At 47.3% G+C, this 27,875-nt stretch overlaps 1 protein-coding gene across 3 annotated transcripts in view; it reads right to left on the reverse strand.

Annotated features, from left to right (window-relative positions):
* The window catches only part of ZNF710 (zinc finger protein 710), a 43,338-nt gene extending 15,837 nt beyond the window's left edge, over nucleotides 1-27,501 (reverse strand). The window contains exon 1 of one of the 3 annotated variants that reach the window (XM_024107189.3): nucleotides 27,212-27,501. The gene's annotated coding sequence lies outside the window, so the exon portion shown is untranslated. Of the gene's footprint in view, nucleotides 1-26,560; nucleotides 26,703-27,211 lie in introns of those variants that run through there. The other 2 variants (XM_005300658.4, XM_065559093.1) reach the window with 2 other exon arrangements.
* Nucleotides 27,502-27,875: the final 374 nt, after the last annotated feature.

The following is a 27,875-nucleotide window of genomic DNA, read 5'->3' on the forward strand; positions in this document are numbered from 1 at the left end:
GGAATGACGAGAAGTGCAAAACCAAGGCATTTCCTGGGAGGAAAAGAATCTGGAGAACTGGCCTGAAGAAGCTAGTCTATACAATTCTCAACGAAAGTGATGGAGCTAAAAGCAGGCACTAGGTTCCCCTTTGCATGGCCCGAGACTAGCAGGGGTGGGGAGCCAGAGTTCTCTTCCCCAGTTTTGCAAGGAGGAATTTGAAATGATTTTGAGAGGGGAAACCAATTCCCTGTGATAATCTGGCCTTATTGTCTGGAGAACAATTGAAATCCTGATCTGAGGCGTAGCGGACCAACCCGCCTCCCCCTTACAGGCTCGTCCCCGGCCTTGGCCAGGATCACACGAGCAGAGGACTCTGGCCCCTTCCAGTGCACACAAGGGAGAGATTCCTGCCAACCTGGTAACCATCACAGACAGGCTTTTCCCAGCCGCAGCTTTAAACTGACTCCAGCCATTACACCCGATTCAGCTTCCCACTGCTCCTGGTGCCACTGGGCGAATGCTGGCGTGCACAGGAAGGGTTATGCAAAGCGACACATTCAGAACTGGGACAGTCCTAGAGAATAGAGGGCAGGGGACAATCCTGCACCATTCTCCAGGGCTGGGGGAAGGAGGGAGTATGAACTAGAGAACCTGCTGGGTCCCCTCTTTCTCCAGTTCTATGGGAGCGATCCTTTCCCTCTGTGGCTGCAGGGGCGCAGAGGCACTGGGACAGCCTAAAGACAGGAGGAGGAGGAAAGTGAATGACACACTCACCCATGCTTCTCATAACAGGACCAATGACTAACAAAACCCTTCAGCACAGAACAATTCGGGATTCCTACCTCCTGACACTGTCAGGACATGGCTCCCCAGGACGTGCAGAACGGACCCAAAAACCTTGCTTGTGTGCGCACAATTCAGTCCTTTGGACTTTTCTAGGACACCCGTCCAAGCCGTCACCCGCAAGGTGACAGGTGAGGGAGCAGAGCAAGACAACTACAGTGTTAGCCACTCAGACAAGGGAAGCAACCTGCAGAGAGGTTTTCTACACACACTTCACAGGGGGAGAAATGGGGAATCAGACAAACGTTGTTGTTTCACTTCCTCACTTTTAAGTTTCCTTTTTGTGCAACTGTCTCGATTCTGCGCCCAGATGGAAGCCTGGGAATGGCTCTTTTCAGCAGTTTGACCGTTCGGATATCTCCCCCTCAGCTTATATGGTGGCAAAGTGCTGGGTCAGGACAGCAGCCTTTCAGCCGCAGAGATCGGACTTCAAACCTTCCTTAGCGCCACCAAGTACAAATGCGGTTAGTGCTGCAATCCCAGCACAAAGCCGCTAGAACAAGCCTACTCAGACACGGCCCCCAGTTGAAGTGGTGGCTCCACGAGCACTGCCAGAGCTCAGCACCGAACTGCACGAATGCTGGTCAGAACAGAGGAGCGGCCGCAGGGACTCTGCTTCGCACGGCGTCTTGCCCAGCGCTTGCCCGCACTAAGCCGAGCTCTAGCCAGTGGGGTCAGTCTGTCTAACGAGTCCTAAAGGGGATCTCTACTTAGAAAGCTCCAAATTGAGTTCTTGATGTTCTTCTCCCCCCGGCACCTTTCCCAACCCCCTTCCATTCAGGGCCTGAATCTCAGCTTCATCGGTTCCTGATTGCTCTAGCCCACACATCCAGGCTGTGCCTGGGCCATGGTGCTTCTTCAGGCCGCTCTCTCCAAGACCTGGCCTTTCCTTGCCATCCACACAAATTAAACTCTTGTCTAGCCCCCCCGCATCAGCTTACATCTTGACTATACCAACCTTCTCCTCTGGCCTTGACACAGGGCTCTAGTTCCCCTTTGCAACCATTCAGAATGCTGCTGCAAAAAATCATCTTCCTGCCTTGTTGCTGCTGGCATGTTGCACCCCCATCCCCACCACTCTCTGGTCCCCCACTCCCCCCTCCCCCCAGCTTACCCTTCCTTCTCCCAATCACTGGTACAGCACAGGCATGACATTTGCTGCAATATTAACCTGTGTGGCACTGCAGCTCCCTCCCTCCCTCCCGTCCCCTCTGCCTAGGCTATGGAGCCCAGTCCGCTTGTCATCAGTTCAGATACAGAAGTTCTTCCTCTAGGCCACACTTATGGATCCTTGGATGGAGCTTTTATGGTGCTACACCAAAACCTTTAACGTTCACATGCTTCCCCGGTCTTCCTGGTCATCGGCCACTTACTTACCGAGACGCTTCCCATTCCACTCTGGGTAACGTTTCTTGTATCGTCTTCCCTTCAGCTGAAGCCACACTTACATGTCTGGAAGGCGCCTGCATCTTCTCTAGAATCCATGAGTGTGCGTTTCACTGTCCTCTCATCAGGATCTTCTTGGTTTCCAAAGTTTCTGAATGTACTGGCTGAAGGCACTCTGTTTCTTGGTCTCTTCCTTCGCAATCCTGGCATGGACGCCATTGGGGCCTGCAGAGGCTCTCATTTCCTGTTCTTGTGTGGCTATTTGCTTGGGTCTTTCTTCTCCCTCTTCTGGGAAATAGCCTGTGCCTGGAGTTGACATCTCTTCCCTGCTCTTCTTTGTAAAGACTGCTAAAAATTAAATGTTTCCTCAATCAATGTGCCTCTTGTGTTTAAAATGCCTCTTCTCAGCCATCTCCTTAAATATCTCCTTTCTGATCTGTTCACTACACATTTGCATTGTTTCTTATATAGGTTTTATTTGTTGCCATTTTATTTTTAATCATTCAATGTATCAGTTCTCACCTGTACCTGGAATCTGATGTCTCCCTTTCTTTCCCACACTTTTTTTGTTTTAAATACACACACACTGGTCTCTTTATAACCTCAGGTGTATTCCTTGCTAGATGCCAGCACACACATTCTGTGCTGGAGAGAGATTCATTTACTTCTGGACACTTCACATTCCCCGCCCCGCACTCCATTGTTCTAAGTGACTGTTTCACCTAGCCCTTCCTCTCAGCTGAAATCCTTCTGTCCCACCCCGCTTGCAGTCCCAGGTGGCTGCTCTACCAGTGCCAGGTTGGCAGTTAAATCACTTGTGTTCCAGAGCAGCCTTAGTCAACCCAATGAAAGTTTGGAGCTGACAGTCCTACAAAAGTCCATCGCGGGCTTTAGGTTCCTGGGTGTTTCAGAAGTGCTGAAGCTCCCACCATTACAGCTGAAGTCAATGGCAGCATCTATGGAAAAAAGCCCTTGAGGATCTCAAGGTGAGCACCCCGAAAATGAAGACATCAAAGGGAGTGGCTACTTTTAGAAAAATTTGACCCATCTCTGTCTGTGGTAAGGAGAAGTTTGGCCTGAACCTCACGCCATTTGATCTGTGGGATTGGGTAAGGGCAGGGTATGTGGAATAAATTCTTCCTTACCAAGTTTATAAATCAAGGCTCATCTGCCCGATTGCATCATCTAGTGCTCCTACTCTTGGTTGGTCTCTCAACGTTACTCAACAGGTCCTTGTTTTCCTCTAGCCCCTATTTCCTTAAACAGATTCCCACTCGATATACCAGCCTGTGAGAGTCCACAGGGTTGAGCTGCTGTCTCCTTTTCACTCTGCATTGGCCAGGACACCTTTCGGAGGATTGTTAATCTAATATTGCAGTACAATTAAGTTACACATGTGCTTAAGTACTTCGGTAAATTGGGGCCAGAATGAATGCTTTGCCTAGGATGTCTATCTGGTTCAGAATCTTCCTATAAATCACCCCAAACAGAACTCTAGCAGGATACCGAGACTGTTGGGATGTAGATGGAACACAAAAGATGGGATGAGTGTGGCTACTTAACACAGACCTATGAAGCAGCGTGGACTAGCTGTTCCAAACATTATACAGGCCTGTCAAGCCAACGGGGCGCTCTAACCCAGCCTAACGTGGGGCTGGTCCTCACCAGACACACTACATCGGCAGCGCATCTGGTTGAGACGCGCTCTGTTGAGGGGAGAGCACTCCCCCGTCGCTGGATTACTCCACCACCACCAGAGGCGAAAGTGATGTCGGCGGGAGAGCGTCTCCCACCGACTGCGCAATGCAGACACCGCTTTGAGTCGACGTCACTTATGTCGCTCAAGAGGGGTGGGTTTTTTCACACCCTGAGTGACATAGTTACATTGACTTTAGCAGTAGGGGAGCCAAGTCCTGGGTCTTCACTGAGCAAGAAAGTGGTGATAAACTGCTGTACTTGCATTTACTGCGAGACGCCTTCCAGAAACTTGTACCCACCCTCTGGCAAAAGCTCTTCTCTGCCTTCGGGACAGAACTAGAGATAATCCTTTTCCGTGACCAGTGATACCTACCCATTGTAAATAAACCAGACTGACCTACACTAGGAGCTGGTGTTGTAAAGAATGGAAGAGGAAGGGAATTTGTATAACTGGCCAGCTGCTTAGCAAATAATTTTTTTCTTTTTAAAGAAATCAGAACCTAATTTAATTGGTCTCCCATGGCACCAATGTCTTCAAGTTAGGCATTATGTATTTCAACTTCTTAGGTAACTGTTTTGCAGAGAACGTTAACCTTAATAAAATCAATTGCTTCTGGAGGATAAGGAAACAACAAAACTAACTTCAGCCTTTGGCAAATTTCCTGACAAGGGAATAGCAGGATGACATTGTGATAAAAGGATCTGGAAGGCGAGTTACCAACCACAACTGCAGTATGATGGGGACACCAGATACCGTTTCAGTGGCACCTTACACAGCAAGATTAAAAATACACACCGGTTGGGTAGGGATAGGTGTTGGGGAAAGAGGTGATTTTATGTCCACATGGTGGTCACGCTCAGCTAGTAAATACTGTGATGCAACCAGACCACGATACACTGTTGGATGTTTACTACTGAATGATCTTTTGGCAATTCTGGTGGGGATTCCAAGCTGAAATGGTTACATTCCAAAGAGCTCATAGCTTGTCTTTTCATAGTCACTAGACTATTAGCAACCTCACACTGCAAAAGAAAAAACACTTCTCCAAAACTAGAGGAATGGTTCCCAAAAATACAGGAGGCTGGTTTTTCTGTAACATTGAGTATGTATACAGAAAATGGACAAACAGATACTTGGTTAGCTTCCTCCCCGACACAACACACTTACTTGCAAAAAAGGTTACATATGACAGGTTTTTTAATGTTAACAAGTTTACTCATTAACAGACCAAAGCAAGCCTACTGAAGACATAATTGTCAAGGTGTTTGTTTGTTTTTTAAAACGTGTAGCAACAGTTCCTGGTGACATAAGGAGGTTCATCCTCCAATACCCTGCCTACAGAATAACGTAATGTTTCTCTAAACAAAAACAAAAAAACAAAACAAAACAAAAAACGTGAAAAGCTCAGTTTTGAAACCATTACTATTGCATTTCAAATGCGTGTATGGGAATGATTTGTAAGCCTGCTTATGCATCCTACACAGATAATTTTTTTAAAACTGTTCTTGTTCACTTTTCTATTTATCTAAGGGCACAAGTTCATGCCAGGTCCTCAAACTCAAGGATAGATGGTTCCTTCTGCTCTGTGTTTTGATAACTGGGATTTTTCTTTATTGCTTGTATGTGTCTTTCATAAATCTTCTTAGATAGCAGACCTGATTAGGCAATGAGTTCTGATAAATCTGTATTCTTTCTTTCTTTCTGGCAGTATTCCAAGTTCTTTTTCTTAGTGTATGAGCAAGTGCTCAGTGTTGGGAAGATGTGCTGTATCTGTAGTTTTTGAGCTATGCAGGATTCTGTCCGGAGGCAGTAGTTCTAGGGAGTGGGAGCTGAGACACAGCAGAGGAGCAGCTTGCTTTCTGCCTTGGTCTCCAATTCTTAAAGCAGAGTTGTTCTCAGGGACTGGGGCATTGGTACTAGATGAAGATTCCTGAAAGAAGAAATTGTCCTGTGTGCTGCTTAGCAATCTCTGTCCCAGAACTGGTGTGTGTCTACGATTAAAACATGCCCAGACTCTGCCCAACCACTGATTTCTCCTCAGTTGGGAATCTGACCTGCAAACCCCAGACACACGCTACTGCTCAGTGACTGGACAGTGTTGGTGTCAAAACAGGATGCTGCTGTGGGAATAAGGAGCAATAGAAGGAGCAATTTCAAGCCATAACGACGTCATTGCTCCAGATCTGGGCGAGGCCCATCGGTGAGGCACAAGGGGGGATGGGGGAAGAGAAGAAAGCTTTTATTGCCCCTCCAGTCTCCAGACTTGCGCACACACTCAGTGGAACTGTTGCGGTCCAACCCAGGGGCTGCAGCAGTGTCTCTGGGCAAGCCGACACTGCCCAGGGAAACCTACTGCACTGAGTCTGACTGACTTGGGCTTGCGGGGCTAGGGCTGAGGCTAAAACAGGCAGACATCCTACTTGGGCGTAACCTGGTGAGGGGGAGGGTCTTGGAGCCTGGGCTCCAACCCAAGTGGAAACATCTACATGGCTATTTTTATCCCTGCAGCCCAAGCCCATGTCAATTGATCTGGGCTCTAAGACTTGGTGCCGTGGGTTTCTCTCTGCAGTGTAGATGTACCCGGTGAAGCTAGGTCACTTGCTTTAGCTTGCCTGTTCCCAGAACATGAAATTACACATGTGGCAGTCTGGCTAGCTCACCGATTCCTATGGTGGAGAGACCAAAGCTTAGCTAGATAGCAAAGACACAAAATTCCCTTGCCACAGCAGTACTGTACCCAGCCATCGGTTTCCATCTCTACTGGATTCTTCACCTTCCCCTGCCCCAGTAACAAAACCTTCACTTCTAAAGAAAAGATTCACGTTCAGCTCAATTTTATTTTTTATCATCTGAAATGTGCCCGCAGACAATCATCTGGAAAAGACACACACGGCACCTCCCTATCACCCCGAATTCTGAGTTCCTTGTTCATTTGCACACTCCTGTGCTTTACCGAGTGTGGCCCCAATGTAGCATCCAGTTTCCAAAGAAAGCCTTCTTGGACCGGAGGAGAAATGTTTCAGACTATGGAAATTAAGCTCCTGAGGGGTCAGTGTACGAGGGGTAGCATAAGCCAAAGTAATTCCCCTCCAGGGGAATGGAGCAGTGATCCAAAATACTCTTGTGGCATCCCAGGGGAAAATATTCAAGTTTCTTTTTGCTAGTTGACCCAGAACTTCCCCCCTCATTTCCCTTTACTGTTCAGAATTCACTCCCCCTCCTTTACCAAACATTCATTGTCTTTAAATCTTTTGTTCCCCCACCCCCAGTATCTTCCGTCCTTGTCTCCTCTCTATTTCTCTCTTGCTCTCTCATTCTTTCTGTTTCCCTAGCAACACCTATCTCAGCTCTGTGGATCTGTTCTGTCTCTCTCTCTCTTATCTTTCTTTTTTCTCTTTCATCTATCTCCTAATCTTCTTCTCTATTCCAAACCTCTCTGTCCTTTGCTTGCTTTCTCTCTCGCTTTTCATCTCTTCCAACGTCCCCTCTCAGTCTTTGGGTTACAATTATCTGAACATCACTTAACCCCCCCCCAAAAAACACAAAAACCAACTTCATTAGCCACCATGCCACCAATTCAGCTCCAACCGTTCTTGCAAGCCATCTGCACCGTTCAGACCCCCTACAGATGTCAGAATCAATTGGTTTTAACCTCAAACACGCACCCTGCCTGCCTGCCTAAAATACAGACCTCCATCCTCAGGCTCGCAGGCATGCCCTCTATTCCCACACCCTCAAGGAAGCAAAGGGGAAAGAGAATTTCCATTTCACTTATTGCTACTACGAGAAGTCCAGGATCCAATAAACGGGTATAAATATCTAAAATTGTGCGCAGTCATTTATTGCTCCATATCCTTCTGGTCTAGATACATGGCAAAGGACCTTCACTTGGCCTTACTTTCACCACATAAACCAGCCTTGCAAACACACCCCTACTTTACCAGACCCTCCCTCACAGAAAACTCCTCCTTTCCCCCCCACCTTTTTCTAATCTCAACCTCAGTGACCGGGTTTTTATGCCCGTACAGTATAGGCATAAAATCAGCAAGCCCCCGCCCCCAGACCACGCTGCAAGGTGGGGGTTCTATCCAAAGGGTGCGTGTGTCCCAGGCCATTCCTGAATTGCCATCTGTATCTAAAGCAATCCAAAACAGGAAAAACAAAGTTTGGGGTGGGCTGGGGTGGGGTCGGGGGGGAGGGGGAGGGATGAAAACAAATACAGAGAACTGACTGTACTTGCTAGCACCTTGGCCCTCCACGTCACAGAAACGGAACCACGGATGGATGGAAAACAGCATCCTTCAGGAAGTGGAGAAGCTGTGAGGGGCTGGGGCTGACTCAGCACTGCATAATCACTCTCAGTTGACCAGCACTGTCTAAGCCAGAGATGGGCAAACTTTCTGGCCTGACGGCCACATCTGGGTATGGGAATTGTATGGTGGGCTACGAATGCTCACGAAATTAACAATTCAGAGATATTCAAATAAACTTTATTAAATAAAGATACATTTTAGTGGAAATAAACATTAAACCTTACTTATGATTATAAATATACCATCATAAAAGTATTACAATAATTAAACCAAACTTACCTCCTTTCCACGCCCTGTTTGATTAATGTGAACAATGCACTCCCTGGCCAACTACTCTTGGTTTTAGCCTCAACAATGGAAAATTAACACTACTCACACAGAGAGTCACCTAAGCCAACAAGGAGCAGGCACGTGGGCTTGCACATTCCAGGCTCTGATGGCGCATTTGGGTTGTGCAGCCGCAGTAACGTGTGCCCTCATGCAGGTCCCACCAGAACACATGGGAGTGGTGGATAGGCAGAGCAGGGCAAGCTACTGACCCCGCTCCCGGGGGGGGCCGGATGCGGCCCACGTACTGTAGTTTGCCCACCTCTGATCTGAGCTGTACAGCAACCATGTCATTAGAACAGTTCATCACATGCGTCATCCGCAGAAGGTAAAATGGCTCCACCCCGTGCTGTTGTGGACAGATGGGGCCAACTCAAACCCTCCATTCCTTCCCCAGCCAGTGCTCTGCCTCTGCCCAGGGCTGCCCCAGTTTCCTCATCTACACGTGGGAGACAGCCCACCCAAATACTACAAGATTTCTTCAAAGGTTTCCCCACTTAACCACGCAGACGGGACCGGTATGCCGGTAACTAGCACATTACCACAGGGCACCCCGCTGATCCTCCCTGCTCAACCCAACAGATTCCTTCATCGGTTCAGCTTTTCCTGTTTTCTCCCACCCACAGGAATGTGGGATCCCAAGGGCAGTCACCACGGAAACACCAACCTTTGCTCATGGTTATTGTTCTGAAGAACACTCTCGCTTGGCAACACCTGCAGAGTGTTTGGGAACTGTCACTTGCCTTGTAGCGGACTTGCTTGACGTTCTGCTGCTCGGTGCAAACAAATCAGCTCCTTACATTTCGACAGCCTGAATCAGCCATTATCAACCTTCCTCCCACCCCAGTTCTGCTCCAAGTGAAAACTAGGTGAAAGCTCCTGGTAGCTGCATAATCTAGACAACTGCAGGTAAGATCCAGGTTGAGGTTTGTGCCCAGCCAATGCACAGACTAGGTCGGGCACAGTCCTAGTGGCTAAACAGAACCTCCTGTTACTTCAAGCCCTGCTTACAGCAAAAGCATCAACGGCTGGGAAGTGAGCGCTCTCCACCCGGGAGAATGAGCACTGTACCACACCACTGACCACTGCTCAGCGAACAGCACGGCAGGGATGAAAGCCAAGAGATGGCAATGGAGATGGTCTTGAGATTTAAAAAAACGGAGTCAATATTGATGGTGTTCTGCCAGAATGCGTCTAATGAAGTGTTACTAAATGGTGACCAACTTGTCCGGGTACTCAAGTCTCTTACTTTTAAATCCAAGAGACAAGGTGGGTGAGGACGTATCTTTTATGGGACCAACGTCTGTTGGGGAGAGAGAGAGAGAGAGAGACGCTTCTGAGCCACACAGAGCTCTCCTTCAGGCATCTCGAACATCCTGGGACCAACACGGATACAGCAACGCTGTCTATTTAGATCTAAGGCGTTCCACTGCCACCCTTCCGACGTGCACGATGCCACTTGCTCTGTGTTACCCCGCTAGAACATGGCCACCTAACCAAGCTGTGGAGATCCCCTCATTCTAAAGCCTTGTGTCCGTCAGACTGAAGAGTCTGTCTTTCCAGATCAGATGGACAGCGTGTGCTTCAGACAGCAACTCACAGCTCAGAGAACAGGATAAAACCTTCCACAGCCCACGTTCCTCAGTGGAACGTTCCCAGTGTAGAGACCAAGGAAACCTGGTCTCGTCGTCTCAAGCCTTTGTCACTGCAGAGCAGCCCACTTCCTGCACTGCAGCAGGAATGCCTCCGGATCATGCCTAGAGCGCTCTCTTTTCTCATTGATAAAGCGTCCCTCTCACCACCTCTTGGTGCATGAGCCTTGATGAGAAAATCAACAATTAAAATTTAACTAATTGATCCAGTGTCAGAGGGGGAAGAGTCAGCAAGCGGAGGTGGGGGGGATGGGGAGTCAGTTGTTCCTCTTCCGAGCCCAGTCTTAACACCAAACACCACATTTCAAACTGAGCAGGGAGCAAGGCAGAGCCCCAACAAATCTACAGACCATAAAGTATTTCCATGGAGTTCTCATCATTTGTAAACAATTTGGGGACAGACTTTGTTTTTTGTTATTTTGAGAGAGGGAGAGAGGACAAAACTATCCCAGGACTAACCAAGCCGGCACTACGGTCTTAGTAGGTTCACTTTAAAAGACCCCTAATACCAATCTCTCCCTGGAAAAACAAGTTTTGCTTTTAAGTGAAATAAACAGGGAAAGACTTTCAAGTTCCTCTTTGCTGAAACGACTTCTCTTCTACTCACTCCCTTTCCTCTCTGAAAATAGAAGAGCTATTCAAAAAAGATGCAAAAAGAAAAAAGGAACTGAATAGAGGAAGGAGTAGAGAAAGAATGGAGCCCCAAGGGGGTGGAGAGAAACAGAATGAAAAGACAGCAAAAGTAAAGAAAAGAGATGAAAAATAAAGGAAGGGGAAAGAAAGACACAGAGAGAAGCTTTGAAAAGAAAGAATGCTTCAAGCCTGAATACAGTGTGCATGAAAAAGGAACGCTTGAAAAGAAACAGCCACATGAAATGACCTCTCATTCACAGCCTGTGCCAATCACAACTACAATGCAAATCCTTTCTTCTTTTTTACATTCTCTCTTTTTCCAGTGGGGGCAGAGGAAAAGGGAAGAAAGCAGAGTTAATTCTCAACATACCAGAAAATAAATCTGGTTGTTTCTAATGCAGCAAAAGAAACATTGAGCCACTTTTAAAAATACCCGTGAGTAATTACACAAGCAGATATGTAAGGAAACAAATGCAATGCTGTACACACGAGAGGGTTTCTTTAATAAGGATTCTCTCAGTTATGCAAAGCTTCCCTCAAATTAAAAGCACAGTGCTTTTCCTAGTAAAATAATTGAACGAATATTCAAAGAAAAAAAATCTGTAAACAACTTGAGGGTAACAGAGCCATGAGATATGCTCAGCACTGGGAGTGGAGAAAGAGCAAACCTGGCCAGGAAACATGATGGATGCTTTTGACAGAGCTACAAAGTCAGAGGTCTGATCCCGAGACATGCTCGTTCAGGATCAGTTCCGTAGCGTATGAAGGGAATGTAGCAGAGGTAATAGAACTCGACTTTGGTACAGCACTGATACAATGGCTGTACTTTATTTGCAAAATTTCCTCCAAAGGGCTTGCGGATAAGCACTGCCAGCCACCTCCTGGCTGGTGGCCTGGATACAAAAAGCAATGCTAAATGGGAACGAAATGGACTGGAGGAAGGTGTCCAGTGTGGCACTGCATCAACCAGCGTTAGGCCCCACTTTACTCCCAGGCCATCACTGAAGACATGAAATGAACAGAACATTCCATCTCCAGTACCCAAGACTGGGAGGTGCACGAACTCTAATGAGGAGAGAGAAGTAATTACAAAAAGGACACAGTTTTGTCTACACTAGGAACTTACATCAGTAAAACTACGTGGCTCAGAGGTATGGAAAATCCACACCCCTGAGCGACACGGTTATACCGACCTCCCATCGACATGGCTACAGCCTCTGGGGAGCAGCTCTCCTGTCAGGGTAGCTGCTCCTCACAAAGTGCTACAGTGGTGCCGCTGCAGCACGGTCACTGTCAAATCAGAGGTGCGGAAAGGAAATTGCCAACTTGGAAAAAGAGAGTGAATATGTCTAGAGAAAAATAATCCAAAACACAGATTCCAACTGGAGGGAGGAATCTGGAAAGAAGCAACAGGCAAATATCTCCCCAGGCGTGACAATAGACAGCAAATTAGATATGAATTCCCAATGTAAGATGGCAGTTTTGGTCAGCATATGAAGAAACAGCCTCCTGGAGTAGAGAGGGGATAAGTCCATTCTACGGGGTATTGATGTGACCCAGCCTACAATGGTGCAGTCACCTCTGGACACCTCAGTCCCAGAAGGAGACGAATCAATTGGAGGACTCGGAACAACAAGACTAACTGGGGGCTAAAGGCATCAATTTACAAATGGAGATCTAAGCAACTACCTCTGTATACCACGGCTCAGCAGTAAAAGGGGAAACGGAACAGTCTCCAGCCATTGGCAGCGTGCACAGATCAGGCAAGGAGAGGAACAATGTGCAGTGGTTGGTGAGAGTCTCACTAAGTGATGGGATGAAATGGTGGAGTGAAATGCTACTTTTTCACTCAGAGTGCTGCACCCATTATCTCTGCAACTGCTTCTGCCTCGCCTGTCTCATGGCTACGGGCTAACCTCCAAACCCACAGCTTAGTTCCCCTGGCGCCCCCAATTCTGTATCCCGCACTGCACTGAATGGATTAAGCAGGGAACGAGCCGGAAGCTGCTCCGTTAATGGCAATATGTAATGCGGTTTGCCACCAGCCAGCTAAAGGCCAGGAGGAAGACGATAGCCAATGGCTGCATCTGGGTTAGCTGATAGAGTTCAGTTTTCCATGTGCTGAACAATGGCTGGCCAGGAAGCACTCCCCCGACACCTCGCAGTATTGCCACTTCTGCTGCTGTGAAAGGAAACAGAAAAGCCCCCTGTGACCCTGGGACTGAACTCAGTGAGCAGCTTAGCACAGCCTCAGATACGACTGTTCTCAGCCCCATGCAAGCTGCTTTGGGCCTTGTGAATAGTTGGTCCTGGAGTTTCAAATATTGCATCACAAGAGCCTAAAAGGGATATGGTGGTATAGAGCGTGCATCAGCCTCTGGGCTGCAGCTTGGCAAGAGATTACTGATGAGCTCTTCTGCATGTGGCGTTCTCGGTCCTTTGCATTACACCTTTGGAAGTAACTTTAACCGTAGTTACCCTGCCCTTTGGGAAGGAGCCAGGCCCTGGCTCCCCGGAGCTGCCTCGTGAAGCCACCACACCAGGAGGTTTCTCTCCAAACCTCACCTCGACTCCACGGATAAAGTACTTGCCAACGGGATTCACAAATCAGCCGACGCAAGGAGATGGCTATCGAGGGATCTGTGCTGGCGCTGTGCCACAGGGGAGAGGCAGTGCAGTCTAGTGGACAGGGCACCACAAGAGGGGGTTTCTCTCTGGCTCTGCCACCAGCCTACCAAGCGGCCTTGAGCTAGTCACGTCCCCGTCCGGTCTCTTTGGTGGTTGTGCCTAGTGAGACTGTAAACTTCCCAGGGCAGGGACTGGTTTTTTACTACGCTTGTACAGCCCTAGCACATTGGGGCCGCTAGGTGCTACCCTAATATCGGAGTGCTTTTCATTTTAACAAGTTAATTAATGGGCCACTGGATAATCTTTTCCATCCAAAACCTCTAAGAGCTTTGGAAATCAACCACTCTTCATACACAGAAGCAACAAATCCATTTGCTGACGTTGCTAACTCTGCTGAAGACTACAGTAGGTACCCCGCAGAGATGAATCACATACCGCAGAGCTGGAGTGGGTGGGGTTGGACCAAACCGGATTGTGGCTGCAACCTCCCATGCCATGTCGCAACACCACTCCGATTTGGAGTGGGTGGGTGTAGGAACTCCTGGCCCAGAGCTCAGCCTGCTAGTGCGGGAAGGGCCTGAGAGGGGAAAGAAGCGGGTCAGCCCCTGTGAATGGAGATCACAGAGGAAAGAGAGAGAGAGAGAGGGGGGGGGGGGGCTCATGTTCTGGCTCACCTATTAATTTCCAGTTCAAAAGCTGTAATACTTAGACAGCAACTTGTATTGGTAACATCCAATGAGTAACTCAAAGACAGCAAAAAAACAGAGGCTTCTTATCATGACAATTCCAAAATAATTTTATTTCAGGCTCTGAACAGCCATGCTGTGTGATGCCAATGGTCCATCTAGCCCAGGATTCTCTCTTTCACACAGCCAGTGTCAGACGTTTTGCAGGGAATGAACAGAACAGGGCAATTTATCAAGTGATTCATCCGCTGTTGTCTAGTCCCAGCATCTGGCAGTCAGAAGGTTAGGGACACTCAGAGCATGGAAGTGTTATTTACTCCTTCTCATAACACAAGAGCTATGGGCCACCAAATGAAATTAATAGGCAGCAGGTTTAAAACAAACAAAAGGAAGTAAATGTTCACACAATGCACAGTCAACCTGTGGAACTCCTTGCCAGAGGATGTTGTGAAGGCCAAGACTATAACAAGGCTCATAAAAAGGACTAGATAAATTCATGCAGGATAGATCCATCAATGGCTATTAGCCAGGATGGGCAGGGATGGTGTCCCTAGCGTCTGTTTGCCAGAAGCTAGGAATGGGCGACAGGGGACGGATCACTTGATGCTTACCTGTTCTGTTCATTCCCTCTGGGGCACCTGGCATTGGCCACTGTCGGTAGACAGGATACTGGGCTAGATGGATCTTTGGTCTGACCCAGTATGGCCATTCTGATGTTCTTCTGCTTCTATTCAAACCGGAGTTGATTGTGTCTAGTTTGCATATCAATTCTAGCTCTGCAGTCTCTCTTTGAATAAGGACTGGGAATGGCTGAGCCATTACAAACATTGACTCTATCTCCCCTTGTAAGTATTCTCACACTTCTTATCACACTGTCTGTACTCGGCTAGCTTGATTATCACTTCAAAAGTTTTTTTTCTCTTACTTAATTGGCCTCTCAGAGTTGGTAAGACAACTCCCACCTGTTTATGCTCTCTGTATGTGTGTATATATATCTCCTCATTATATGTTCCATTCTATATGCATCCGAAGAAGTGGGCTGTAGTCCACGAAAGCTTATGCTCTAATAAATTTGTTAGTCTCTAAGGTGCCACAAGTACTCCTGTTCTTCTTTTTGCGGATACAGACTAACACGGCTGTTACTCTGAAAATTGTCATTCCATGTTATTGTATCACTAATGTAACGTCTAATCCAAAATTACACCAAATATTTGCAGAGTTCAAGGGTTTTGTCACAAGTTATTATAATGAGTCCCACTACAGTAAAGGGATCTTCAGAAAAAGAGCAAGCAGGAAATGCACCTCTTAAAATAGAATGAGCAATGTCCTTTCTATGACAATAAAGAGTACAGAGAATAAGACTTGGACAAAAGCTAAGTCTGTTACAGTAGGAATCTTGAAAAATAAAAAAAGAAAAGAAAAATAAAAGGGCTCTACTTTCCTAATTTAATAGTTGTCTGTAGTGGAGTGAAAAACTCAGAACTTCCACTCCACTTAAGCTCCACAAGGTTTCCAGGTATATGAGAGAGGCAGTCACAAAGGGAGCGGAGTGTTCATAGCCCATGTGTGCCACAGAATGAAGGGGCCTTCCACACTAGCCCTGAACAGGCCAGCACAGAGCGGGTCAGGGAAGCCACTGGGTCCTTTCATACACAGATCCATAATCTTCTCCGTCTTTGACTGCTGGTGCATCTGAACAGAATACTGTGCCAACTGATCTGGATGCATTTTATAACCGATTTTTGTCCTACGAATCTTGAGCCGTCAAACTCATCTATAGAATATAACTGCTTTACTCCTTGAAGGATCCAACACCAAGCACATTCTGAAAACACTGCTAGAGAAAGGATGTTGGCTTGTGCAATGGACAATCAAAGGCTGGCTTGGGTTCATGGGATCAGCTCTCAAGGTGGGAAATCTTTTTTATTATTAATTTAAATGGTTACAAATATATTATAACACATTATAAATAGTTTAAGGTTTCTCTTGTCTGTATATGTGCTTACACGTAAAGGGTGGTGATACCAAGTATGAGCAGTTCTTGGTATCATCTGAATTTAGAAGAACAGTGTGACCCTTATGTGTACAATTACTGTGACTGTGTGCACAGGTTTTAAAATGTCAGTCTCTGCCTCTCTCTTTCTATGGCATTGAAGGAGGCCTTAATAATACAAAGAATATCCAACTGCAGAAATCGTTTGCTTGTGTGTGCACCTTGCTGATAATCATGAAATAAAACCAACCACTCAAAAAAAAACAAACAAAAAAAAAAAACCACTTTCATAAATCAACACCTACGGTCTTCAGCTGATGAGTTCCAAAATTATCTTACTTGGGTTCTATAAAACATGCTGAATGAGCGAAGAATACAACTGGGAAAGACAAGAATGAGTCCAACCCTCCTTGTTGACCCAAGAGGTTCCTTTCAATTCTACCATCTAGGATTCTGTCTTCTCCAAAGGAATTTCTCTTGAGTGCCCAAATGCCTGTGAGGGCCCAGTTCTGCTTCTCTTGCACTGAGTTAGCAGTTACTAACCTTGAAAATCATGGGTCTACTCACACGGTAAAGTGCAACTCAAATACGGGTTGAAAAATTGGGGATCTTAAATAGTAAATGCATGGCCAAGGAGAAAACGCTATTGACTTTCTAAACTGAAGAACAGCAGGACAAGGGAGGCAGGCACTAGTCAATCCATTCCTGACAATAACCGTTACCCATTTCAGATCAAGTGGTTTGCATCGCATCACAATAGATTGGCATTCATCTTTTAAAATTAACCCTTTTCAAGTGGTAGAAAGTAAGAAAGCTCAAAAGTGGAAAGGCTTCTATCGGGGATCACAGTAAGAGTTAAATAATCTTTGCTTATTCTGGCTGGAAACAATAAATACCTACCCACAATCCATCATCATTCAAATTACAATCAGCACTTCCAAGAAAGGCAACTACTTAGCTCGAACCCATCCTGGAAATCTGCACAGCACGTTGGGGTCTTCCTAAAGAAATCCTTGAGGCAGTCTAGGAAGAACAAGAGACAAACCCTGCCCCACTCCAGAGGAGACAGGTGTCTGACTGCTTGCTCTTTCAGCCCTGCTGTGCTGAACTAGTGCGCCTAACTTTCTACTCAGAATATTAAAGCCTAAGTTGTGGACATGTCTGTATTAAAAATGGACAGCTACAATAGAGGCTTAATGGAACTGTGCTGGAAAGATGGGGGAAAAGGAAACTAGCGAGGAAGTGTCAGAGTGACAGCAAGTTAGGAAGAGCTAGTTCTGTGAGAGGGAGAGAGCAACACCAAGTATTACATTTTAAACAAAGACCTCCCCAAGGGAAAACATCCAAACGCCCGCCAGCTTGCTCCTTTCATTTCCAGTGCTGTTCGCTGCAAGCTCACAGGAACTGAAACGTTCTTAATCTCAAGATTTAGAAAAAAAATCCACCGAGCAGCTGGCATGTTGGCTCTCTGCAGGGGAGACTGCTCCCCCAGAATTTCCAGCACCGCCACCATTTCACCACTGAATGGCCAGGGAATAAGCCCACGCTTTTGACTCACATGTCCTCCTGGATGAACAGGGTGCTGGGCCACTGGTCAGTAGACAGGATGTTAGGAGAAACGAAGGACAAAAGGAAGGAAAACAAAGGGCGGGCTGAGGGAAAAAATATATAAAAGGAAAAGAGATAGGGGAGAGAGAGTCTATGAAATGAAGGAAAATATAGACAAGCAGTAAATGTCAGTCAGTGGAAAGGAAAAATGGCAAAGGGGGAAACTGTCTGGAGCCTTGGAGCACATATATACAAACATTTGCTACCAAGAAACAGGAAAGATAAATTTAGAACAAGCAAGCATTTATTCTTCTATAATTCTCACTCCTTTCTCCCTGTCGCTCACTAGATCACCTATGAATACAAACTGCAAGTGGACTTCAAGCCTGCCTGGTTTCTGGATGCCATAGGCTGGGCCTTGATATCTATCCAAACTTGGAGACACCATGATTTTGGTGCATGAAAATTACCCATAAAAACAAAACAGACGATTCTGCTGGCCTTGCTTAGACCCTCTGACAAGACCCCACACAATCTTCTTTTTGATGGAGCTCGTTAAGTCTCTCACTGAAAGGCATTTCTTCCAACACTTGAATCATCTTTCTGGCTCCTCTCTGCACCCTCTCCAATGTTTCTAACATCCTTTAAAAATGTGGACACCAGAGCTGAACACGGTGTTCCAGGATTGGTCTCACCAGTTCCATCTACAGAGGTAAACATCACCTCCCTTCTCATCCTTTCTCCCCTAGTCATATAGCGTTAGCCCTTTTTGCCACAGCATCACTAGGAGATTATGTTAGGTTGCTTGTCTACTCTGTCCTCTAAAACCTTTCCAGAGTTACCGCTCTCCAGGAGACATCCCCATTCTGTAGGTATGCCTGGCATTCCGCGTTCCTGGATGGGTACTTTGCGTTTGGCTTTATTAACACACATTTTGTGTGAATGGGCCTAGCTTATCAAGCTCTAGAACTGCCTTGTCCCCATTATTTACCACTATCATTCTATGCATCATCCACAAAAATTTTTAGCAGTGATTTTATATTTACTTTCAGATCATTGATGAAAATGTTGAACATCATCAGGCTTCATACTGACTCCGACGCAACCTCACTAGAAACACCCCCATGATGGCTCCCCACTGGCAACTACTTTTTAAAAACTCTCTGATTGAGATCAATCTATTTAACAAATGCGTTCCTGATATTGCATGCTAATTCTTTAATCAGAACATCTTGAGGTACAGAGTCAAACACCTTGCAAAAGTCTAAGTATGTTCCACCTATGCAGTTACCTTTCTCGGATTGAGAATCTCTGCCCTAAGTAATGGACCACTGCAGATCACATATCTGTTTTTGCTTGTCACAATCCATTTCCTACAATACACAGGCTTATTCTAGGTTTTTGGAGCTGCCCAGGTTTCCTTTTAAGCGTAAACGCCCCCTGCAAACCCAGGCACACCTTTTAGCTGAAAAAAGAACAGGAGTACTTGTGGCACCTTAGAGAATTTGTGGCACCTTAGAGACTAACAAATTCTCTAAGGTGCCACAAGTACTCCTGTTCTTTTTGCGGATACAGACTAACACAGCTGCTACTCTGAAACCTTTTAGCTGAAAGCGCTCTCCACATCAAATCCAGAATGGCAGTTTCATAGAAAGATAGGAATTGCCAGACTAGATCAGACCCGAGGTCCACCTAGTTCAGTATCCTGTCTCAGAGTAACTAGAACCAGATGCTTCAGAGGACAGTGCAAGAACCCTGTAGCAGACAGAGGTCTGTGGGATAATCTGCCTGCCCGCTCACCCCTCCATTCCCCCCAAAAAGGTCTCATCCTGATCTGTAATAGTTAGAGATTGGCTTAAGTCTTGATGCATAAGGTTTAATGACAAACATTTCAGAAGGGATAGGAGTTATGTCAACTCTGGATACTCATGCCAATGTTCAATCACCTTTTTAAATTCTTGGCCTCAATGACTTCCTATGGCAATTTAGTTCCACAGTTTAATCACACACCGTGTGAAAAAGTATTTCCTTTTATCGGTTGTGAATTTCCCATGTTTTAATTTCATTGACTGTCCCAGTCTTCTTTTCAATCTCTCTTAATGAGAGCTTTCCCCAGGCCTCTGATCATTCTAGTTGCTCTTCTCTGAAGCCCCTCTCTGCAATATCCTATTTTAGATGGAGTGACCAACACAGCAGAGTATCCAGATGAAACTGGATATAGATATAGATATAAAGGCATTATGATATTTTTAGTATTATTTTATATCCCATTTCCTATGCACACCAACACTGTGTTAGTCTTTTGCCTATAATTGCAAATTGCAGAGAGGTTTTTATTGAGCGGTCTACAATGACACCCACATCACTTTCTTAGGTTGATACAGTTAATTTAGGAACTTGTAAGGCAAAGAAAAGTTTAAACTTTCTCTCCAATATGATTATTTCTCATTTATCAAAATTAAATTTCATTTGCAATCATGTTGCCCATTCCTCTAGCTTGTATAGGTCTCACTCTAGTTCCTCACAACCCTCTCTGGTCCTAACCTTAACTTTGTGTGACCGATAAGTTATGTCACCTCACTGCACCCCACCTTTCCAGATAAAAACAAACACACACATTAAACACAGGACCTAGCACAGAACCTAACAGACTCCGCCCTTAACCTTTGGCCATGATGAAAACTGACCATTTAATCCTACTTGTTGCTTTCTGTCTCCTAGCCATTTTTTGATCCATGACAACTTTGCCTCTTACCCCACGCCAACTTCTTCAGTAGTCTCTTGCGTGGGGTCTTGTCAGAGGCCCTTTGGAAATCTAAATATATTATGTTAGCTAGTTCTCCTTCATCCACTACTTTCTTGACATGTTCAAAGAATTCTAACAGATTAGTGAGACACGATTTTCCTTTGTGGAATACATGCTGGTTAGACCCTATCAGATCATGATCTTCGAGGTGTTTGGTTGAACTGACAATTAACTAATTTGCCAGATGCAGATGTAAGGCCTATAGATCTACAATTCCCCAGATTTCTCCTACAGACTTTTTAAAAATTATGGGTGCAATATTTGCTACCTTCCAATTCTCTGGAACAGTGGCTGTTTTTAAATTAAAGACTGCATTATTTTGTTGGCAGCTACTTCTACTACAGTAACTCCTCACTTAACGTCCTCCCGCTTAACGTTGTTTCAAAGTTACGTCGCTGCTCAATTAGGGAACAGGCTCGTTTAAAGTCATGCAGTGCTCCCTTAGAACGTCGTTTGGCTGCCTGCTCTGTCCACTGTTTGTAAGATTCTGTGGAAGAGCAATGACTTTACAAGGGAGCATTGCACAAGTTCCTCTTCTCCGCCCCTTCCCCCTCCCTCCCAGCACTCCCCCCACCACCAAATGGCAGAGCTTAGGACTTTCTTGGGGTGGGGGGGGAGAGGGAGAGGAGTGGGGATGCGGTGTGCTCCGAAGAGGAGGTGGAGCGGGGACGGGAAGAGGTGGGCCTGGAGCATCCCCCGGCAAAGTCAGCGCCTGTTCTTCTCCAGGGAAGCTGCTGCTGTGGTGCTTCCTAGCGTCCTTGTCTGCAGCGGGCTGTGCCTGTGTGAGGTAAGCCAGGGGCACTTCCCAACCACCGTACAGTACACTACATTATAGAATGCCTTTGGTCTGCCCCCCAAAAATGTCCTTGGCACCTAACCCCCCACATTTACATTAAATCTTATGGGAAAATTGGATTCGTTTAACATCGTTTCACTTAAAGTTGCAATTTTCAGGAACATAACTACAACGCTAAGTGAGGAGTTACTGTACTTCCTAGTTATGTTCCTTCAGAACCCATGGATGGACCATCTGGACCTGGTGACTTATTGCATTTTTAAATGATCAGTTTGCTCCAGCACTACTACTTCAGTCACCTCAATCTCTCAGAGCACTTCATCTTTGTTACCAGGATAAAGTTTTTCAAGAACCCAGGTGAACTTCCTATGTGCTCTTTTCTTTCCCTACACTTGAGAACATTTCAGACACTGTCCCTCTACGTTAGCCTCTCTACAGTAAGACCAGAGGTGGCCTGAAAAGAGGGGAGGGAGGACAAGGTGTGTGGATTATGGTCAGGGGAGAAGGGGAGCTTCTTTACAATCTTCAGAGGTTGAGAAGGCCCGACATTTAAAAAAAAGTTTTTCCCCCCTCCTGCTGTTTTTTTCCCCTCCAGCAGAAATGGAGGTCGCCGCCTCTGTTTGGCCTGGGACACCCTATAGAAAAGTTGAGAAATCAAAGGATTATGACATCACAAGTGCTAAGGAAGTGAAACCTGAACAGTTAAGGAGGAAATAGATTTTTAGTTAAAAAACAAAAAGTTTAAAAAAAATTCTAACACTTATTTTAACTCAGCTTATTTTGACTGACACATTTGGGAGCAAAGTTCTCCTTATTGAAGATTCAACACTACTCCCTGACTTAAAGGCAGGGAAACCTCAAACTCCAATGCTCTTAGTCTCCAAGAGAACCTCCGTCAACATTAGGGAAGACAAGAGTATGACACCTTTAAAATAAGCTTCTCTTTGGGGAAAAAGTGCATCTAAAAATGGGACAGACTGAATCGGGCCAACAGATTACAGTCTAACCCCTGTGCCCATCACAATTGGTTTGGGGAAGGGGAGAGCACAGAGTGCCGCTAATTAGGGGAGAATGTGACAGATTAGAATAAAAAAGAAAAGGTCAAAGCTCTATAAGCCCCACTTGGAATACACCATCTGCCCCCAAATCCATAGCCTGAAATGAAGGGGACCCCCGTGACATGCCCCCTAGGTTGGAATGCTGAGCAGCAGCCAGGCCCCTGGGCCTCCGTTTCAAACACGACAAATAAAAGGCACAACAGCAGCTATATAAAAATGTGTATCCAAAAGAGACACAAACTAGATCTTTTCGAAGGGTTATTTCTATTGCAGTAGAACCTACAGGCCAAGCAGGTCAGGCCCCCATTATGCTAGATGTGACCGATATGGCAATTTCCTGCAATAGCCTTGAAAAAAATGTATTAAGTTTAATCATCTTTGGAGTTCACTGTATTAAATGCAAAGGTTCTGTATTATTGTGAGCCCTGGGAAATATTATGAACTTCAAAGGACTATATTGAACAACGGGCCAGAGAAGAATGGGCTTTTGAACAAACAGTGTCAAATGGTTTGCCTGGGAAATCCCTATGGGGGGATGATTGCAAATATCTCACCTCTGATTATGCAAAACAAGTCTTTTGAAGCTACGCCCTGAGGAAGGAATCACTGTCTGCTGATTTCCTGTTCCTGGAATCTAAAAATCAAAGGCCCAAACTGCATAAAGGAAAGACTAACCAATGCACGGGCATGCTTGTTCTAAAAGAATGCGGCTATGAACTTGTAACCACAGAAAAACCTCCTGGTGGGGTTTGAAGAACTGACTCCTATCAGAGCCCCTGATGGAGTTGGGGTGATCTCTGGTAAGCTTATTAGCATGCATGTAGGCCCCTTTATTGTTTTAATGTTTTCTCTGTAGTAGAAAGAGCTGTGTTGTAACTCAGGCCATTATCGGTATAACCACATCACTTGGGGTGTAAAACAAGCACACCCCAAGCAACTGTTATACCCTGCTGTGTCTATGGAAGAGCATCTCCTGTTCACATAGCTACTGCCTCGCAGGGAGGTGGGTTAACTGTGCCGATGGGAGAAGCTCTCCCGTCAGCATAGTAGCATCTTCACTAAAACGCTACCACGGCACAGCTGCACCGCTGTAGCACTGTATGTCATGACAAGCCCTTAAGTGGAGCAATTACCTTGTTCACAGCCTTCGAAGAGTGAGCAAAGTGCAGACGCTGGTCAGCTTAGGCAGCCTGGCTTGCTGGGAATAACAACGTAGGTAGGGAACCGTGCACCCTGGAAAACATCGTGTCAGGAGGGAGACACACACGGGTCTCCACGCAAGAGAGGTGACAGCTGGGGAGCAGAAGCCTAGAAGTGGGTGTCCTTGCTGGACTGCAGAGGAGGAATACAGGTGCAGCTGCCCTGAGCTGTGACATCGCGCACTGAACAAACATGTAGAAAATTACAGTCCTTCTCTGAAATAGCATCCAGTCTAAACGCCAAGACGTAGCAGGTGGACCAGCAAAACAACTGGGTTGGGGAGTGGGAAGAGGCAGACAGGGTAGCAAGAACAGTAGAGTATGCACAATTCCTAGTCAGTCAGGAGTAATAATGGCAACTCACCACCCATCTACGCTAGCCGGTTCTTTTTATTATGGTCCCAATTTGGCAAGGGACTTAAACACGTGCTTAACTTTAAGCATATGATTAGTTCAATTGAAGTTAACTGTGCTCGAGTTAGGCATGTGTTAAAGTATCTTTCTGAATTGGGGCCTAAGTCTCAATATAAAATGTGATTTTTTCATATGAATTTATCAACATATGGAACGTTCGTCTCACTTAGCAGCAAATGTCCTGAAATAATCACTGTGGCTCATGCACAAATAGTCCATTGCCTATTCATTAACACAATGCTTCTGACGATCTCATTCATCCTGTCTCTGAGGGGTATTTACTAAACTGGTTTACAAATCACAATCCCTTTATACTTTTTAGTCTAATAAAACTAAAACTACATCATAATGATTAACCAGAACAAGCAAGGCGAAAAGCAGTCCTATTTGGTGAAGAAACAATTTTACTTGCATACAGTTTGTAATAATAGTGAAGTTATCTATTTTTCTTTAACCTTGTATATGGAAAGAATGTGTTATCTGTATTTATGGAGCCTATCAGTCTAGCATATTCATAAAATGAGAACCATGGTGCAAGATGGCCATATGTATTTAGCCTGCAGTTGTGGAGTTTTTCCATTGGAAGGGTATTCCTCACTCTTTTTGTTGTTTAAATCATTTCTCTAGAACGGAGAGAGGGGCATGTCCATTTCTTTGCCAGAAGGATTTTCAGTGCCATAATCAAGTTCAAATACAGCTCCATACATTGTTTGATCAAAAGAATTTGAGGAAAGACTCCAATAGGAATGTTTCAGGAGTCAAGGGGAAGTCCAAAACCATCATTAAAAATTGGCCCTTGGTTTGCTGCCAAAATTGGGTTACTTTCAACAGGTCCCCAGGAAATGGGGAAACAAGCTCCTATCCACAACCTTTCCAGAGTTCATCTGGGGAACTTAGATTTCTTAGGGCTCCAACTAGCCTAGAATGCAGTTTTTAAATGGTTATGCCTAATCCACATTGGCCAGACAAACCATGTTTAAACAGAGTCCACCAAAACCATTGTATAATGGTGTTTAAAATCAATTCTGCCAAGACTGTTTAATCCTTAGCGTGAGGCCTTGGAGCAAATAAACTTAAGTCATCTATGCCACAAACAACTTGTCCATTCTGACTGAAGCTTAAAGACTAACCAGCCTTCTCTACTTTCTGTGTTTCCAATGGTTTTTTTATAGTTTAAGAGGAGTTTTAACCTCCCAGAGCTGCATCTTCTGACTTGACCATCACTCCCCTCTGCAACACAATGTGTTTAAATAAAGTGTATTAATATTGTATTCTGTAGATTGATTACAGAGGATTGTAAGAAGGGAAAGTGCCTCACCACATGCCATACTTTTCAAAGGAGGGAGTCACAAAACAAGTTGGTTACCAGTCAGACCAGAGGTCTCATGAACAAAGCCTTTGTGAAACTGTAGATTTTTTTCTGAAATTTTCCAGAAGGCAGGTGAGATCTGTCTGCCGTATAAGAAGTGTGGCTAAAAGAGGGCAGGGCGAAAGTGGGTCCTAAACCTCAAATATTCGCATTAGATGAACACAACCTATTCAACCAGGTTCTTCCCATCTCTAACTACTATGATCATATGTACTTTTATAGAACACTAGGCTGGCGATGAAATTATTTCCCCTTCTCCGGGGTTGAGTCTAACCCGTAGCCCAGAATGGTCCTATCAGCTAGGGTGACCAGACAGCAAGTGTGAAAAATCGGGATGGGGTGGGGGGTAATAGAAACCTATATAAGAAAAAGACCCCAAAATCGGGACTGTCCCTATAAAATCGGGACATCTGGTCACCCTACTATCAGCTAATATCAGGTCCTCCACAAACCCACAGTGCATCCTGCGGAGAAAGGGGGCCCCATAGCAAGTCTAGCTGGAACCCTAAAGGCCTGGCTACACTACAGCCCAGCAGCCGAGCCGTGTAGCATGGACCCAAGGGGTTGTTCCCTCCATGGAGCTAAATCCATCGCTCTGGGCAGCAGGACCCAGGCAAGGGAAGACTTCTTCCCTGACCTCCCCAGGTCTCCATGGGGCGGGGAGGTAACTGGGCTCCCGCCCAGGCACATCGCTAACCCCGGCTGAGTGTTCAGCGCTTAGGACCAGGCCTGGGGGTTCTTCCCCCGAAGTTTGTTTCCAGTGGCAGGCGCTTAGGGGAGCGGTGGAGTTTCTGGGCCGGGAACCCGGGCAGGAGAGCCGAGAGCCGGTGTGACACCGGTGTCAATCCCCTGGACAGGAATCCCGGGGATACGGAGCGGGTCTGCGCGGCACTGTGGGGCGCAGAGGGGCCCCCCAAGGCAGCCGGTCCCCGCGGGGTGGGGCAGCGGCTCTGGAGACCGGTGTCCTGGGCTCGCCCCCGCCAGCCCGGCCCCCGGGCCAGCCCCGCTCCCGCAGCCCCGGAGCCCGGCGGGGGCCCGGCCGCGGGCTCAACAGGTCGCGGCGCGGGGAAGTTGGCGGCGGGGGCGGGGGGCGGCCCCACGTGCGCCCCCCGCCGCCATCTCGCCCGCCGGGAGCGGCCCGTCCGAGCGCCCGCGACATGTCGGCGGCCCCGAGCCGGGCCTGCGCCGGGGAGCGCAGCCCGCGCCCTCCCCCCGGCCCGGGACTCACCCTGGGCTGGCGAAGCGGGTCCCTGTTCCGGGTGCCGCCCCGGGCCGCCGGCGGCCGCTCCCGGCGGCAGGAAGCGAGCGCGGAGCGGGGCTGACGGGAAGGGATGCAAAGCAGCCGCTCCTCGGCTCCGCTCCCTTTTGTCTCCGCGCCGCCGCCGCCCCTCCCGCCGCCAGCTCCGGCCTCTGCCCTGGGCTGCCGGGCCGGGCCGGTCCGCCGGGCTCGCCGCGAGCCCCGGGGCTCGCCCCCCTCCCTGCCCGGCTCGCGGGCGGGGGCGGTTTCGGTTCCGAACCAAGTCACGCCCCCGCCCCCCGCCGCGTCCAGGCGGCCCGGCCGCGCGGGAAGGGACCGGACCGGACCGGGGACCGGACGGGGGATTCCCGTGCGGAGCCGGGGCGGGGATCGGACCCGCCCCCGCCCCAGCGCCCGGGACCAGCGGGGGGATCGGTCAGGGCAGGAGACTGTTCCCCGAAGCGCTGCGCCAGCCTCGGGCGCGGCTGACACGCTCCATGTGGTCTCACTCCGGAGCGGAGCGGGGCGGGGACCGCGCGTGGGGATAACCCAGCCGGAGCGGGCTCCGAGCCCCCGTCAGCCCCTGGCCAGGGGCCACCCGCATCGCACCAGCCAGCGCGGTCAGGAAAGCCCCCAACTCACCGGCGCAGTGATTGGTCCAGGGGTCCGCTAGGCTGAAGGCCCCCAAACTTTTGCTAATCCCTTCCTTCTGAGCCACCTTTTTTACTGTTTATCCTCTGTAAGGGGCAGTACAATCCCTGGAATCAGCTGTGGCTGGGAGCCAGGCAGACTTAGCGAGCCCGAAGGATTATTGGTGCTGTGGGGATGACAGATCAGCATCTCACAGAACCCCACCCATAGGTGCTGGAACTAGGGTGCAGGGGGTGCTGCTGCCGCACCCGCTGGCCTGAGGTGGTTTCCATTATAAAGAGAACAGGAGTACTTGTGGCACCTTAGAGACTAACAAATTTATTAGAGCATAAACTTTCGTGGACTACAGCCCACTTCTTCGGATGCAGACTAACACGGCTGCTACTCTGAAACCTGTCATTATAAAGAGAGTTTACAGTTTGATTCAATGTCTCTCAACACCTCCACTGTACAAATTGTTCCAGCCCCCTTGATCCCACCCCACCACTGCAAGCAGGGCCGACTCCAGGCACCAGCGCAGGAAGCAGATGCTTGGGAGGGCCAATGGAAAGGGGCGGCACGTCCGGGTCTTCGGTGGCAATTCGGAGGGAAGGACCAGCCGCCCAAGAATGCAGTGGCGCAGTAGAGCAGCCGCCGAAGTGCCGCCGATCGCAGC

The sequence above is a fragment of the Chrysemys picta genome, chromosome 10 (assembly GCF_011386835.1).
Source record: "Chrysemys picta bellii isolate R12L10 chromosome 10, ASM1138683v2, whole genome shotgun sequence".
Taxonomy (NCBI): Eukaryota; Metazoa; Chordata; order Testudines; family Emydidae; genus Chrysemys; species Chrysemys picta.